This window comes from Phocoena phocoena, chromosome 6 (genome assembly GCF_963924675.1).
Source record: "Phocoena phocoena chromosome 6, mPhoPho1.1, whole genome shotgun sequence".
NCBI classification, from domain to species: Eukaryota; Metazoa; Chordata; class Mammalia; order Artiodactyla; family Phocoenidae; genus Phocoena; species Phocoena phocoena.
In genome coordinates this window covers 51,742,147-51,757,908 of record NC_089224.1, presented here as the reverse complement: position 1 = coordinate 51,757,908, position 15,762 = coordinate 51,742,147, and the positions used below count along the sequence as shown (strand labels likewise).

The 15,762-nt window shown below is 43.2% G+C and overlaps 1 protein-coding gene and 1 non-coding gene across 4 annotated transcripts in view; both read right to left on the bottom strand.

Annotated features, from left to right (window-relative positions):
* NFIB (nuclear factor I B) overlaps positions 1-15,762 on the bottom strand; it is a 433,275-nt gene that overhangs the window by 337,655 nt on the left and 79,858 nt on the right. The gene's annotated exons all lie outside the window — the stretch shown is intronic.
* Positions 4,373-4,444, bottom strand: TRNAH-GUG (transfer RNA histidin (anticodon GUG)). The gene has a single exon. It is a non-coding gene; the product is annotated as a tRNA-His (tRNA).

Genomic DNA, 15,762 nt, shown 5'->3' with positions numbered 1-15,762 from the left:
ATTAATTTCCTCTGATAACTCAGGCTTTAACATTTCTGAAAACCAACTTGATATGGGTTTTAGACCTAAAACTCAATTTCTTTCAACATCAGCAAGAAGTAAAGATAGGAAGCCCAATGTCAACAAACTCTCTGTTGATGAAAACAACTCCTGATTTTTATGACCCTCGGTCGTCATGGTAACCATGTAAAGAGGGGTGAACCAGGATGGCAAACTTGAATAAAGATCTGGTCACTTAGTGGACTCTGACTTGTGCTACCCCTGGTTTAGAGTCTACACCATCACTTTTTTAAATGTCTGAAACCATGGCGAGGACCCTGTTTCTTAATGGAAATCTCACTCTAGAGGTTCTACCCATGGCGGCCGGGTGGAGGAGGAGGGCACCATGTGGCCCTGAATGAATAAGAATAAATATTATTCGTTGCAACCCTACTAGGTGCCAGTGTTGCATTTGTATTATGAGCCTCAGTACTAAGTGTTTTTTGTTTATTTGTTTGTACATTCCTCTTTCAATTCTTGCATTAACTCCCTCCTCTTTATTTATGTGACTCTGAGAGCTTAGGTAACTTGCCCAAGTTCAAGTAGATTTTTGCCTGCAGAGTCAGAAGACTTTGTGCTCTCTCCTGGCCAGGCTGGGAAAGTAGTCACCAAGGGCAAGAAAGCACCCACACCCTTTGGGTGACACAGAGCAGGGAGAACATGACGTGCTCGCTTGTTCCAGCAGTTCCTCCGACTATGTCCCTAAGCTCCAAGTTGAGTCCACAAAACTGTCATATTCTGACACCCTCCACTATCCACCCCCCAACAGCTTTTCTTGTTTCACAAGGTAATAGAGATGTTAATAGTTTGGGAACCGAACTCATGGCTTTGTGGAAATAGACAGCCACCAAATGGTGGGTCTAGGAATGCAGTGGGAAAATAGTGAGGTGGTCCCAGGGCTGGCAATTCCCTCACTTTGGGACTGGCCTTAAGACAAGGCAAGGGCACTCTCTGCGCTACATGACTCTGTCCCTGTGCACATCACTGATTGGCCCAGTAATGGACACCTGACCCAAACCAAGCCAATCAGATCCTTCCCCAGAATTTTTTGAATAGTACTTAAGGGGCTTCCCTGCAGGCAGCAATGCTGTAAGTGTAAAGATCAGGAATTGCTGCTGGTTGCCATGTTTCCTGCAATGTAGAAGTTAGTTTGAAGATGTAAGGCCAGACACTATCAAAATCTTAGAGGAAAACATAGGCAGACCACTCTATGACATAAATCACAGCAAGATCCTTTTTGACCCACCTCCTAGAGAAATGGAAATAAAAACAAAAAGAAACAAATGGGACCTAATGAAACTTCAAAGTTTTTGCACAGCAAAGGAAACCATAAACAAGATGAAAAGACAACCCTCAGAATGGGAGAAGATATTTGCAAATGAAGCAATTGACAAAGGATTAATCTCCAGAATTTACAAGCAGCTCATGCAGCTCAATATCAAAAAAACAAACAACCCAATCCAAAAATGGGCAGAAGACCTAAGTAGACATTTCTCCAAAGAAGATACACAGATTGCCAACAAACACATGAAAGGATGCTCAACATCACTAATCGTTAGAGAAATGCAAATCAAAACTACAATGAGGTATCACCTCACACCGGTCAGAATGGCCATCATCAAAAAATCTACAAACAATAAATGCTGGAGAGGGTGTGGAGGAAAGGGAACCCTCTTGCGCTGTTGGTGGGAATGTAAATTGATACAGCCACTATGGAGAACAGTATGGAGGTTCGTTAAAAAACTAAAACTAGAACTACCATATGACCCAGCAATCCCACTACTGGGTATATACCCTAAGAAAACCATAATTCAAAAAGAGTCATGTATCACAATGTTCATTGCAGCTCTATTTACAATAGCCAGGACATGGAAGCAACCTAAGTGTCCATCGACAGACGAATGGATAAAGAAGATGTGGCACATATATACAATGGAATATTACTCAGCCATAAAAAGAAACGAAATTGAGTTATTTGTAGTGAGGTGGATGGACCTAGAGTCTGTCATACAGAGTCAAGTAAGTCAGAAAGAGAAAAAACAAATACCTCATGCTAATACATATATATGGAATCTAAAAAAAAAGGTTCTGAAGAACCTAGGGGCAGGACAGGAATAAAGATGCAGACGTAGAGAATGGACTTGAGGACATGGGGATGGGGAAGGGTAAGCTGGGACGAAGTGAGAGAGTGGGATGGACATATATGCACTACCAAATGTAAAATAGATAGCTAGTGGGAAGCAGCCGCATAGCACAGGGAGATCAGCTCGGTGTTTTGTGACCACCTAGAGGGGTGGGATAGGGAGGGTGGGAGGGAGGGAGACGTAAGAGGGAAGAGATATGGGGGCATATGTATATGTATAACTGATTCACTTCGTTATAAAGCAGAAACTAACACTCCATTGTAAAGCAATTATACTCCAATAAAGATGTTTAAAAAAAAAAAAAGTAAAACGTAATACCAACCTAGCAGATGTCCATCTCAAGTGGCCCACTGTTTTCCCTACCTTCCTTTGTAATGCGTTCGGTTTTAGTTTGCCTGGTGACTCTTATATCAAAATGTGTGAAAATCGCAACGTTGTCCTTTTGGGAGAAACAAAGGAAAGAAACAAAAGTAACATTGAAGGGAAAAAAAAAAGGTAGTTTGAGAGAATAAAGACAACATTCAGAAAGAAATGTAGGATGAGATGGAGAGTGTGTCCTGATCATCTTTAATAACCTGGTTCCTATTGTTTTTGAAGGCCCCTTGTACCTGTGCCTGGATCTATGCCTCTCTTTAAATCAGTACATGTTGTGTTTCTGTCACTTGCAACCACTGGATTCTGGCTGACACAATCTCCTTCCTCAAATGATTAATTCATTGCATTTTCAGTCTCCTAACAGAATACAAAAAGCCTTGGGTTGGGCTTATTTTTTAAGCTGTTTTAAATTAAAGAACAATTGCAGTTCAGCTGTCTTCTTAGAAGCATTATTAGTACCAGCCAGCTGAGGAGGTCTTGCAGACTTGAGGCAGAGGCCAGGCGAGGCCCTTCGGAGATAGGAAGGCAGAATTTGTGAGAAATACGAGGCTGAGGGGTGGGGTGGGGAGGTTTAGAGAATAAACCACAGGAAGAAGAGACCTCAGAGTGGAAAATGGTTTTGGAAGTGAGTTGTGGAAGAAACAATAAACAGACATATATATATATTTTTACTTCATGACAGTCTGAGGCCAGTCTTTCTGAGCCCTTAATCAAATAGAAATGGCTTTTTTTTTTTTTTTTGGAAGAGAGGGGCGATATTCATTGCAATTTTTCTAGAATATTATTTCTAAGAATTCACTGACTCTGGAAGAACTAAATAGAATCTGGTCCTACCCTCAGCATATATTTTTCTTTGAAATTTTTAGTGTTACATAAATGACAAACATGAGTTTTTGCTCAGTCATCCATAAAATAGGGTCTACAGGCCTTAAAAAGCACCTTCTAGTGATCCTTCATTTAAAACATGGCGGACTATAATTTTAGAGCAGTAAACCTCATTATAACATACTTATATTTGACATTTTCAGGCTGTATTGTTCATGTTTTTCAGTCCTGGAGAAAGGCCCATTAAAGCTGTGTTACTCACATTAGTTCAACATTTAGCCATTTATAACACAAACCCCAGTCTTTTGGAAAATGTCATTTAAAAAGTTCCACCATATATGGACATTATTTATTGCTTGAGCCCCATTGTCTACTTATAATATACCCTTTATCAGACCCAAATGCCCACTTCATAGAATTTCGTTTTGAGCAACAACTGACTTCTTACATTATCCAATGAGGCAGGAAAGTTAAATTACAGCCAGTTCATATCATAGAAACAAAACGTTTCCTGCAATTACTGATAAGGGACAGTTCATTTTCTCTCTGTCATCCTGAAAAAAACCTCCTAACAACAATTCATGCCTGGTTAAACAGGATTTCCACATCTCCCGCTGACATCTTTCCAAATAATTCAGGGTTGTTATTACTGTACAGCCCTGGCAAGGCTCAAAAGCAAGCAGACTTGACGAGTCTTCTCAAAGCAGGGCTTAAGTAGTTGTAATTAATAATAATTACATGTCCACTACACTCCAGTTTTATCATATTATCCGTCAAGGCAAATAAAATAACCCACATACAACACGCTTGCAACAGGATTCGGGCATTAATGAAGCCACTCTGCATATGTCATCTCTCTAAAGTTTAAAATATTTGTGGCAGTTTCTGTTTTATTGATTTTTATTATTCTATGCCTGGTTGCAAAATGTTGTTGGATGGGTTACAGCTTGGGACCTGCGCTATTCTCTTCCAAAAGCCTTCTCCTCTCCTGCCGTGACTCGGATTCGAACCGAGGTTGCTGCGGCCACAACGCAGAGTACTAACCACTATACGATCACGGCGAGCCACAAGGGAGCCAAGCGCCAGGAGTCCTTTAAGAGTCACTGTGATATTAAAATCTGTGGAAACACTGCCATCTATTGCCTAAAGATGTACGTTTTCTTAATATTGGCAAAGAGGAGCAGTGTTTCAGTAATCTCCAGTTATTTAAAGGAACAATAACAAAGTGTCTGAACATGAAACTAATATTGTCTCCTTGGCTGACGGGCGCAATTGTATTACATAAGATTCACTGGAGTCACCGTCAGGAAACGATAATCTAAGTAACAAGGCTGAGAGAACCCAGCCTGTTCACTCAAGCTTCCTACTTTTAACCAATAATGAATATAGATTTCCCACCCTGAACTGCCACCACCAATTACGCTGCATTAAATGACACATGAACCTGAGCCTCTTTTGTGGTTTCTCCACTGCTAGCCTTATTTCCATGTGCTTAGGCAGCAGAGACATAAAAAATATGGCAAGAACAAAATGGACTGAGGACTGGAGAGAATCAGGGAGGCTTGTTCTGCCCTATTAGAGGGAGCCGGGGTGAGCACACCCTGACGGAGGAAAGGCCTTCTTTCAAATCCATTGGTCCCTAAAGGTTTTTTTTCTTTCTGGAATATTTGTCTTAAGCCACAGTAATGTCAAAAAAAAAAAAAAAAAAAAAAAAAGCTTTCTGATAATGTTAGCAACCCACCACACAAAGAAACTGGAATGCTCCATGCTAAATAAGTTTCAAGGAGACATTTTTAAGAAATTTCCTTGTTATAAAAAAATTAAAGTTGTCTGGACAAGCTATCCCCCAAGGTTTGAAAACCTTAAAAGGAAACACACAGAAAAACCTCTTTCTAATCACTGGATTGTAATCGGGTGTCTCCTTTAAGCCTTCTGAATGGAGAGGCCCTGGGAGCAGCTGGGGCTAGTTGGCACTGTGTATGGGATGGCAAGAACCGAATCCATCTGTTGGGTGGCTGCCAAGAGCTCCAGTGCTTCTGGAAGGAGGATATTTCTGCAGATAAAAGCTTCAGACACAAATGGTCACTCCCTCCCTCACTCCCTCCCCTCTGATCATCTATGGCCCCTTCTCTATCTTCCTTCAAACTCTCACAAATCCATTTTTCTTCCATGGTCACAAAGAAAACTATTGCCCTGAGTTCCTGAGCGAGGCTTATACATTCTGGGCAGGAAGCAAGGCAGTGCCCTATGGCCTGAACAGGAATGCAGGTGGGAGAATTTGCTAAGAGGTCAGTCCGTGGCAAGAAGGCAAAGCAAATCTCCTGGCTGGCAAAGGGGAGGTTCCCGAAGCACCATCATTTGTGTACCACTGTCATAATTTTTGCTGTGGGCGCATACCAATTGAACAATAAGGGAAATCTCTCTCTTAAAAAAAAAAAATCAACTCACAGAGTACAAATTGTGGAAACAGACTTCTAGAGTCTAATTTTGGCTCTGTCACTAAGTGGGGGAACTTGGGTTGCTTCTTGAACCTTTGTGCCTTGGTTTTCTCATCTGTAAAGTGGAGATAATAATGGTAACTACTTCATAGAATTCTTCTGAGGACTGAATAGGTGATGACATGCCAAAAACTTTAAGTAGACCTGTCACATGGTAAGCACTGTAGAAATGACAGTTATATTATTTTGTTCCATTCCATAAATTGAAAAACACCATATCATGTTCCCTAAACAGAGATCACTATGAAATAAACTATGAAAACAAAACAACAGAATTAAATTCTAGCCAGATATTCGGAGCCCAAGTTTTGCTCTCAGTTAAAAAGGAAGGTGGGCAACAGTAGGAGAGATGTTAAAAAACATATCAGCCTCTGATCAAGGCTTCTCTCCGACTCATCTGAATAACTGGAAGAGATTTGAAAAGGGAATAACTTTCTCTTCACAGGATGCAATATTATGAAATGTCACAGTCATTACCACCCCTGAGATTACCTCACACATTGCATCTGTCAGGCTAGGTTATGCTATGTGACAACCCCCAAATCCCAGTGCTTCGAATAAGGAAAGTTTTCCCTTGCTTTTGTTCCATGTTCACTGCAGGGCCCTGCTCTGCGTCTCCTCACTCAGGGACCCAGGCTAAGGGAACAGCTACTTCCATGAACATTTTTGCATTGCTTTACAAATGGAAAGAGAGCTCTGGAGTGTCTGGAACCAGCAACTAAAAGCTCTTCTCAAAACTCATTGTCTAGAATGGGTCACGTGACTCTGCCCTGCTACTAAAGCACCAAGAAGAGCACTGGGCCATGTGCCTGGAAGGCGGAATTGGAAATCTTAGGTGAACAGCGTTCATGACTCCCAGCCATGGCACTAGTGGAAACGCCAGCTTGGAGAAGTCTGGGAGGCTGTATGCCTAAAGGCAGACATGACTGTGGAGCAGGACCTCCGAACACAGGAGAGATTCCCAGCTTCTGGGTTCACCAGGTAGGGCTTTTCTTTGGCATCTGTGTGGGCTTCCCGTTTAGTTGATGATGTCAGTCATCCTGTGGTAGACTCTGAAATATTCCTGCCTATTAAAGAGGAAATGGGTTTCTGAACAACTACCGGGCTTTTCTCCTGACCATCACTGTCTTCTTAGGGATATGCATTAAGATTTCTCCTACAAGCACCAGTACGTACCACCCACTTCAAAGGGGTAAATTGATGGAATCAAAACATGGTTTCTGATGGCATTTCCAGCTTCTTTGCAATCTACCAGGTGATTATTTTTTCTGACTTTATTATGTCAACACTGATGTTATTATCACTCTCTCACTAATATATCACTCACAAAGATTGTTGGGGACCAACTATAGTCCAGTCATTTTTCTGGATCTTAAGGATTCAACAGAGAATAGGAGAGACATGTATCATTATTTCATGCAGTTTTGTTTAGTGAGACAGATACAGGTGAATAACAGATGAATAACCAGATAGAATATATGAGGTGATGTCATGGAAAGGAATACATATACACCTATATTGCTTAAAGTTAGTTTTCAAGTTAGACTGAAGCAGAGAAAGCCAGGGAAGGCATGGCACCACTTGGTGGAGAACCAGAGTGAGAAAGAGAGAAAGGCTGCTTTGTCTCAAGTCCTTTCTCCAGTCCTTCTACATGGGTGACCTTGGGCTAGTCACTAGACCTCGCTGGATCTCTATTTCCTCATCAGTAAGGTAAGGGGAGGGTTTTCCTGGTGATGCAGTGGTTAAGAATCCACCTGTCAATGCAGGGGACATGGTTTGGAGCCCTGGTGTGGTAAGATCCCACATGCCATGGAGCAACTAAGCCCGTGTGCTGCAACTACTGAGCCTGCACTCTAGAGCCCGCGAGCCACAACTACCGAGCCCACACACTGCATCTACTGAAGCCCATGTGCTCTAGAGCACGTGCTCCACAACAAGAGAAGCCACCGGCACACCGCAAGGAAGAGTAGGCCCCGCTCACCACAACTAGAGAAAGCCTACGCGCAGCAACGAAGACCCAACACAGCCAAAAATAATAAATAGATTTTTTAAAATTAAAAAAAAATAAGGTAAGGGGAATTGGACTAGAGGATCTGTCAGAATGTTTACGTTTCTGATGTGCCTTCCATTTAATTTAGAGAAATACATTCACAGACAATAGCCAAATGTAAAGATTTTGAAGGGAAAAAAGCAATCCAAACAGATGAGTCCTTATAGCTATACTTTTTTTCTTAAGTTCACAGAAGCTGTCCTTTTTGTCTGCTTCTAAATGTCGTGAACCTTATCTCCCTGCCTGTGGCAACATATTTTAAATACAGAGGGGTTGGTCTCTGGATTTAAGTTGCACGTAAAGAAGAATGTCTTGCTTGTGAGGAGCGTTTAGCCACGGAGTTCATTCCCAAAGAAGAATATTGTGGACTTCCTTTTTCAGGAAGTTTTTAAACTTAATATGATTGCTGCTTACCAGCGTCTCATTGTTAGAAGTGATGGAGCAACAGACTTTCTGCCTTTCCTCTTGCTGCCTGAGTACAAGATTTTCCCTCTGATGGAGTCATTCCTTTCCCTGATTTTTCATAATGGATTCCAACAGGGGAGCAGGGACTGACAAGAGGGGCCCTGGGAGGCCTCCACACCCACCCCCACAGCTGAGTCTTTCCTCCAGTGTCGCCCCTCCTACCTTTTCCCAGACCCAGCTCTGCTTCCTCCTCTTCACCCTCTTCTTAGCTGGCCTCCCCCCTCACTGGGGGTAGGGAAATGACAGTCAGATCCATCACTGGGCTGGAGGCCAGGAGCAGCAATCCACTGGGTTGCGGCTGGCCCAGGGCCCGGTTTTCAGACAAAGACAGGTTGGGAACCCCCTGCAAAGAAGGCCCCTCTGTCCTCTCCTGCCAAGCCCTGTTTCCAGCCAGGGCCCAGACAGCTATGACCTTATAGGGACCTTAAAACCACTTCTTTGTTGGGTTCTTTCTCTAACTTCATCCCCATCCCAGGGAGCAGTGTGTGTGTGTGTGTGTGCGTGTGTGTGTGTGTGTGTGTGTGTGTGTGTGTGTGTGTGTGTGAGAGAGAGCGAGAGAGAGGGAAGAGGGAGAAATGGAGGGAGGGAAAAGCTGGACAAATTTGGTACACATAAGAGAATTTGATCCATGTAAGGGAATCAAGGATCGCTCACACACACCCCTGGGAATACTTGGGGGGGGGGGAAATAAGGTGGCTGACAGCAGAGGAGGTCCAAGTAAATGGTCGCTCCCGATTTCACACTTTCAAGCATGTTACCATATTACCATAAAGAAGGCTGACAGCGCCATGGTCTCAGGTTTGACCATCTCCATAGCATTTCCTGCGTGTATCAGAAAATTTTTGATCATGAGAAAGCACGAGAGAAAATGCTTTATTTTCAGAATGCTCGTAACCACAAAATGTTTTACCAGGTTACATTTTGAAGGGTAAACTGCCTGGAGTGCTTTTCCCCCTTGCTTATTAATGAATTTGATTTAACCAAATCAGAAATCTTGCTGTGGGGAAAGCAGGAATGGCGAGGGTGGGAGTGGGGGGTGGAGGGAAGGCTTGTTGGTTGTTGGTTTAATTTTAATTTTTTTTGCCTGGAGGCACCATTAGAAAACTCCAGATGCAAAGCTTTCTAATAGAATTCCTCATCTGATACAGCCCTCTGGAATACGTGGGCCTAACCTTTACGATCTGGCGGGCCAGGCCTCTATTTGGAAACCTTATGAGGGGGGCCGATCCATTAGTGATAAAATGAACAGCTGAAGGCCTGCGGCGGCAGAGTTAGGAAAAGTGGTGGCAATGGGACCCCCTTAGGAAGGGGGAGGGTGGAGAATGGGATCGCCTAAAAGTGGACAGGCAGGGAATGGCCCAAGACCACATTTACTCGTCCCATCATATTAGGAAGTTAAGGTTTTAAGAAAAAGAAGTGTTGGCAGGATGGGGACCAGTTAGCATTCTGGATTTATGGCCGTGAGGGTTCTAGCCAATCATCTTGGAGCTATTTTTCTTAAAGAAACTTCAGTATAGGCTGCTGGAGGTTCTGGGGCTGAGAGCCTTGGAGAAATGATTTAATCTCTCTGTGCTTAAGTTTCCTTCAGAAAAAGGGGACAATTGGGCTTCCCTGGTGGCGCAGTGGTTGAGAGTCCGCCTGCCGATGTAGGGGACGCGGGTTCGTGCCCCGGTCCGGGAAGATCCCACGTGCCACACAGCGGCTAGGCCCGTGAGCCATGGCAGCTGAGCCTGCGCGTCCGGAGCCTGTGCTCCGCGACGGGAGAGGCCACAACAGTGAGAGGCCCGCGTACCGCAAAATAAAAAAAAACATGCAATGAGTCAGTGCTTAATAAATATTAGCTATGTTTTAATCAGACCAGACACGGGAGGGAGCTGCTGTGAGCTTCAGGCCAGGATGAGGAGGTGTCAGAGGGGCGGACATATGCCAGGACCCAGAGGTGGCCTGAGGTTTACTGACTGGACTCTGATTACGATGATAAGTGGCGTCCGGGCCAAGTGGCTAGTCAGATGCCAGAAGGAAGAATGCCTCAGGGTCTGGACAGGTGGTTCCCATCCCAGAGATAGGGGCGTGACTGGGACACATAGTGAGAGTAAGGAGAGAGGCATAAACACAGCGTCAGAATCCAGAAGGCCCCCAACGTGCAGACAAGTTTCGGGCTGTCATGTCCCTTCTGCTCTACGGGAGCCAATACTGGAACCAATTTAGTCAGGAGATGTGTGGCATGGGAGTTGGAGGAAGAAGGGATGGTTGAGACATGCAGGAGCCGAAGTCATCCCTCAAAGCCCCTCTGTGTAGAAGGATCAAGGCCCTCGGCTGAACAGCTGGGCCTCTTCTTTCTCTGGATCTTTCTTTTTAATAACGGCAAGGACAAGTTTGCCCTTAACGTGACCGATCTCTCACACATATGAGGTACCTGGCCCGAGTTGGGGTAGCGTTGGGGGGGGAACCCATGACACACCTCTGCAAAGGAGTGGACTATATCTTACTCATCTTTCTCTCTTCCCCACACTTAACCTTAGTGCCTAGGACACAGCATAGGCTAACTAGATTAAAAACTAAACTGGCCTGGTTGTACATCAGAACTCCAAAGTGTGGTCTCCCTTTAGAGCTGCAGGATGAGCTGCTAAATGCTTAAGGGCTTTTAAATTGGCCTCTTTTCCTTAACTTTAGGTGTTTTGTTATCAATGAGCTTAATTTTGCCTTTCCTGCAAGACACATCACAAGTACACTTACGCTGAATTGCATATGGGTCTTTGTCTAATTCTGACATCCTCTGTGAATGTCAATAATCTTTGGGGCCATACGCTCCCCTGAGGTGGGGCTATGAAATCAACAAGCACCATTACAGATCTGGAAGGGACTGCTACCCAACTGATCAGACATCAGTAATATGGAGATTAGAAAATGGGAAAAATTGTGCTACTAAGCATCCACTGATCTCTCAATTCTTCAATCACGAGAGAGAGAGACAAAGACAGACAGATAGACCGACAGACCAGGGAACTGGATAGCCTGATGGCATGAACAGTACATTACCGGTTCATGCTTTGTTCTGCTTTATTCATGATGAAGTTTCTACTCTGAGAACATTCATTTAACCTCCTTTGCCTCACTGACTTTAAAAAGAAAAATAAATCTGCTCCTTGCCTACTATACAAAGGTATTAAGAGAAAGATGTGAAACATTCACAGTGGTTTGAATGATGTTACGTAGAGCATACAACTGCTGTATTTTTTTTACTATTATCGTCATTATGGTAGCCACTATTGATTTGGAAGATAGATATTAAGTTTATAAGATGAAACCAGATTTCTACCCTAGGTAACCCTAGAACCATAAAGATATCTTGGATGAAAAACCTGGCCCCCTGACAGCTTTCCCTTAATTATCATCAATTCTTTGAGTGGGCTGAAACGAAAAGAAAGAGAGAGAGAGAGAGAGAGAGAGAGAGAGAGAGAGAGAGAGAGAGAGAGGGAGAGAGAGAAAAAAAAAAAAAAGGAGGGAAAACCAGCCTAATTGAATGTAGGATAAACTATTCATTAGCAAGCTAAATAGCTGTGACATTTAATAACCTATAGTGCCTCATGAAAAACTAAGACATTGCCAAAAGTAATTGAAGTTTGTGATTCTCTAAATTGTTATTTAAAGCAGAGTTTGGCAAGGCTCTGTGGGTCTGCACCAAGTTTAATTGCATTTTTAAAATTCCGGGTGCTGACTGAGTTCCCGTATGCGTTATTTGTGTGGTGAATCCCTTTAGAGTACACTTGCTTATAGTGAAACCTTATGCAAGGATTTTAAAGTTCAAAGCATGTAGGATCCATCTATATCAAAACCTGTGCTTTACTTTCTGACCTTTTAACTGCTTGATTCCCAGCTTGCGTATAACTCCCAATTCTTGCCCTTCCTGTCCTGGTTTATTTCTAATGAGATGGCCTGAATTTTTATTCCTACCGCAAAGAGCTTGCTGGGGGGTTAAGATGGACTTGACCCAGGGAGAGGATGTCCCCCAGTGATGACTGAATGGGCTCTGGGGCAGAATCACCACGCAGCCATGTTTGCCTGTGGAATAAGTAGCAGTTGCCGTGTATCCTAGAGACCATTAAACATACACAATGCATTTAGTACAGACCTTTCACACAGTACATTTATGAGAGGCATCTAAGATTGTGTGACCCTCACAATGACTGAAGGGCTTTCTCCACTCCCTGTAATTTCCCATGAATAATTATTTTAAAAGAGCTACAATTTGTTGAGCACATATTAAAGCAGCAGGCACCATGCAAAACATTTCACAGGAATTAGCTAATTTCATCTTCACGGGAGGCTTAGGTATTACCTTAGGTATTATTATTTTCTCTATCATACAAGGTGCAGAGTTGGTTAAGGAACTTGCTCAGGACCACACAGCCTGAGCCACCAGAGCTGGGATTCGAACCTACCAGGCTGATTCTGGATCCCACCTGCTTCACCAACATCCTCCACTACATACCATTTACACAGTGCTGTGCCCCACGGGTGAAATTTCCTGATCTCCTCCCCATTAAAATTTTTATGTCCTATGTCTTATCACACAGGAACCTGGATCTCTGATAGTTTTAGTTTCCTATCCCGGAAAGGAGATCACAAATAATGGCTTCCACAGGAGGCTGTGAGCATTAAAAGTGAATGAGGGCTTCCCTGGTGGCGCAGTGGTTGAGAGTCCACCTGCTGATGCAGGGGACACGGGTTCGTGCCCCGGTCCAGGAAGATCCCACATGCCGCGGAGCAGCTAGGCCCGTGAGCCATGGCCACTGAGCCTGTGCTCCGCAATGGGAGAGGCCACAACAGTGAGAGGCCCGCATACCGCAAAAAAAAAAAAAAAAGTGAATGAGCAAAATATGCATTTGGTAAAATGTCCAGCAGTACACACCATGTATTAGTTTTCTGGGGCTTCTATAACAAAGTCCCACCAGCTGGGTGGCTTAAACAAGAGAAATTTATTGTCTCACAGCTGTGGAGTCTAGAAGGAGTCAGCAGGGCTGGTTCCTTCTGAGGGCTGTGAGGGACCGTCTGTCCCATGCCTGTCTTCTAACTGCTGGTGGTTTGCTGGCAACACTTAGCATTCCTTGGCTTGTAGATGCATCACCCCTTCTATTTCACATGGCATTCTCCCCGTGTGCTTGTCTGTGTCTGTGTCCAAATTTCTTTTCTTTTTTCAAATGACGTCAGTCATATTGGATTAGGACCTATCCCAGTGACTTCATGTTAACTTGATTATTTTTATGAAGACCCAATCTTCAAACAAGGTCACAGGCTGAGGTATTGGTGTTATCACTCCAACATATCTTCTGCAGGAAGATACAACTCACCCCCCCCCAAAACAAAACCAGGAGCTACTATTTTTATTAGTAATAATGGTATTAATAGTGTTTGTAACAACAAACATGTAACTTTTATCCAGTACAGTGTTTACAATCTGCCAGAGACTGCCACACCCCATGCTTTAACTCAGGGCCATGATTGTGACTCAACCAATCCTGGGCAAGGTGGCAGGAAAACTTTTCAGAAGGCTTTAAAACAACCCCACCATCCCATGACTCTTCCGCTTACATGTGGTGTTGCCTTCCTCCATCCCAGAATAAGTAATGGGACAGCAGGAGGCAGACTCACAGAAACTTGGGAAAGGTAGATCAAGGCTACACAGCTAGTTATGGCAACACTGGGAATAACTGGTTTGCCAATGCCTTTTTTTTTTCTTCTTGCATGTAATGTGAGTTATCACTTTCTTGTTCCTCCTTGGCAATCACACGCCACCCACCTCCACCCATCGTGCTCAACCATTACTTCCTATAGATGGAGTCCCGAATCAATGCCTCCATCTTCAGTTTCTTTCCTACAACACAATCCCACGTGTCTAATTAGCTACTTAGCCTCCTCACTGGAGTCCCGTAGGCATCTCAGGTTCATGGTCCAAGCTGAAGGCAGGTGCCTCCCAGCCATCCACCTTTCCTCTCCTTCTATATCACCTTCCTCAGGTAAAGGCATTGCCATCCCCTCAATCTCCCGAACCAGAAGAAAACTTGCTGCCATCCTCAGTCCCTCTCTCTAGCTATGCTTCTCCACCCCATTTGTTCTAACCTGACACCAATTCCAATGCATTCTACTTCCTAACACTCCCAGGAATCCTTCTTGGCTGACTCTGGCTTGTACACAGATGTATCCCTCAGTGCCGAGCACAGTGCCTAGTACACAGTAGGTCATCACTTAATATTTATTGTATGAATGAACAGAAAATAAAAATTCATCTTTGACTCCTCATTAGCCACAAAGTCCAAACTCTTAAACAAAACATTAAAGGTTCTGCAGTATACATCCCCGAACTATTTCTCTAGTTACATTTTCTACAACTCTGTTCAGTCCCCCAAACTAAGACCAGCAAAGAAAAACTATTTGTCATTTTCCAAGCATGCTTATGATTTTCATGTCTCTAGTTAGGCAAAATTGCATATTCAATGTGCTGGCTTGAGGTGTCAGTGAAATAGCCAGATTGAGATATCAAGTGGTCAACTGGATATATGAACCTAGAACTCAGAAGAGAGACTTAGGGTTGAAGTAAGATGCTTGAGAGATGCAGCATATAGGTGGTATTAAAACCAAGGCAATGAATGAATTCACCTAGAGAGAGAGTATATTAAGAAGAGTATTCACAAACTCCACATACGTTCTCAAATCAGACCTGTAGTTTTAGGTGACAGTAGGTCATTCAAGTAGCAATGCTAGAAGGCAGTGTCTAGAAGGAGCTGACACATGAGTTACAGGAAGCAATGAAAATAGAGATTTGGAAGTCATCAGCATAATGGTAATTGTTGAAGCTCTGGCCAAATAAGAGTGGATTATCCCTGAAGATATTATCAACCTCATGCCAGAAAGCAAGATATGTTTTCACGATCAGATGCTGGAAAACTCAGAAATGCAACCAGAAAAACAAAACGAAAATAAAAAACAAATGTAGATGGTATAGCTACCATTCCCTTATACAGACATTTTACATTGACTGAATTTTTTCCTTATCCCCATTCACTCTTTGACTATTAAAATATTGTGAAATATGTCATATGTAGATTATTAATAATTAAAAACCGGAGAAAAGCTCAACCAAGTCAGAAAGAGAACATTGTTGGGACCGTCTAAGCCTTTATTTTACGCTCTCTACGTCCTCATGGAGAAAACCAGTATCCTCACTTTTGTGATAATCATACCCTTTTTTTCTTTATTGCATTACCACCTATGTGTGTATTCCTCAACCATAAATTGTTTCATTGTGCTTGATTTTGAACTTTATGTAAATGGAACAATACAGTATGCATTCCTTTGCACCTTGCTT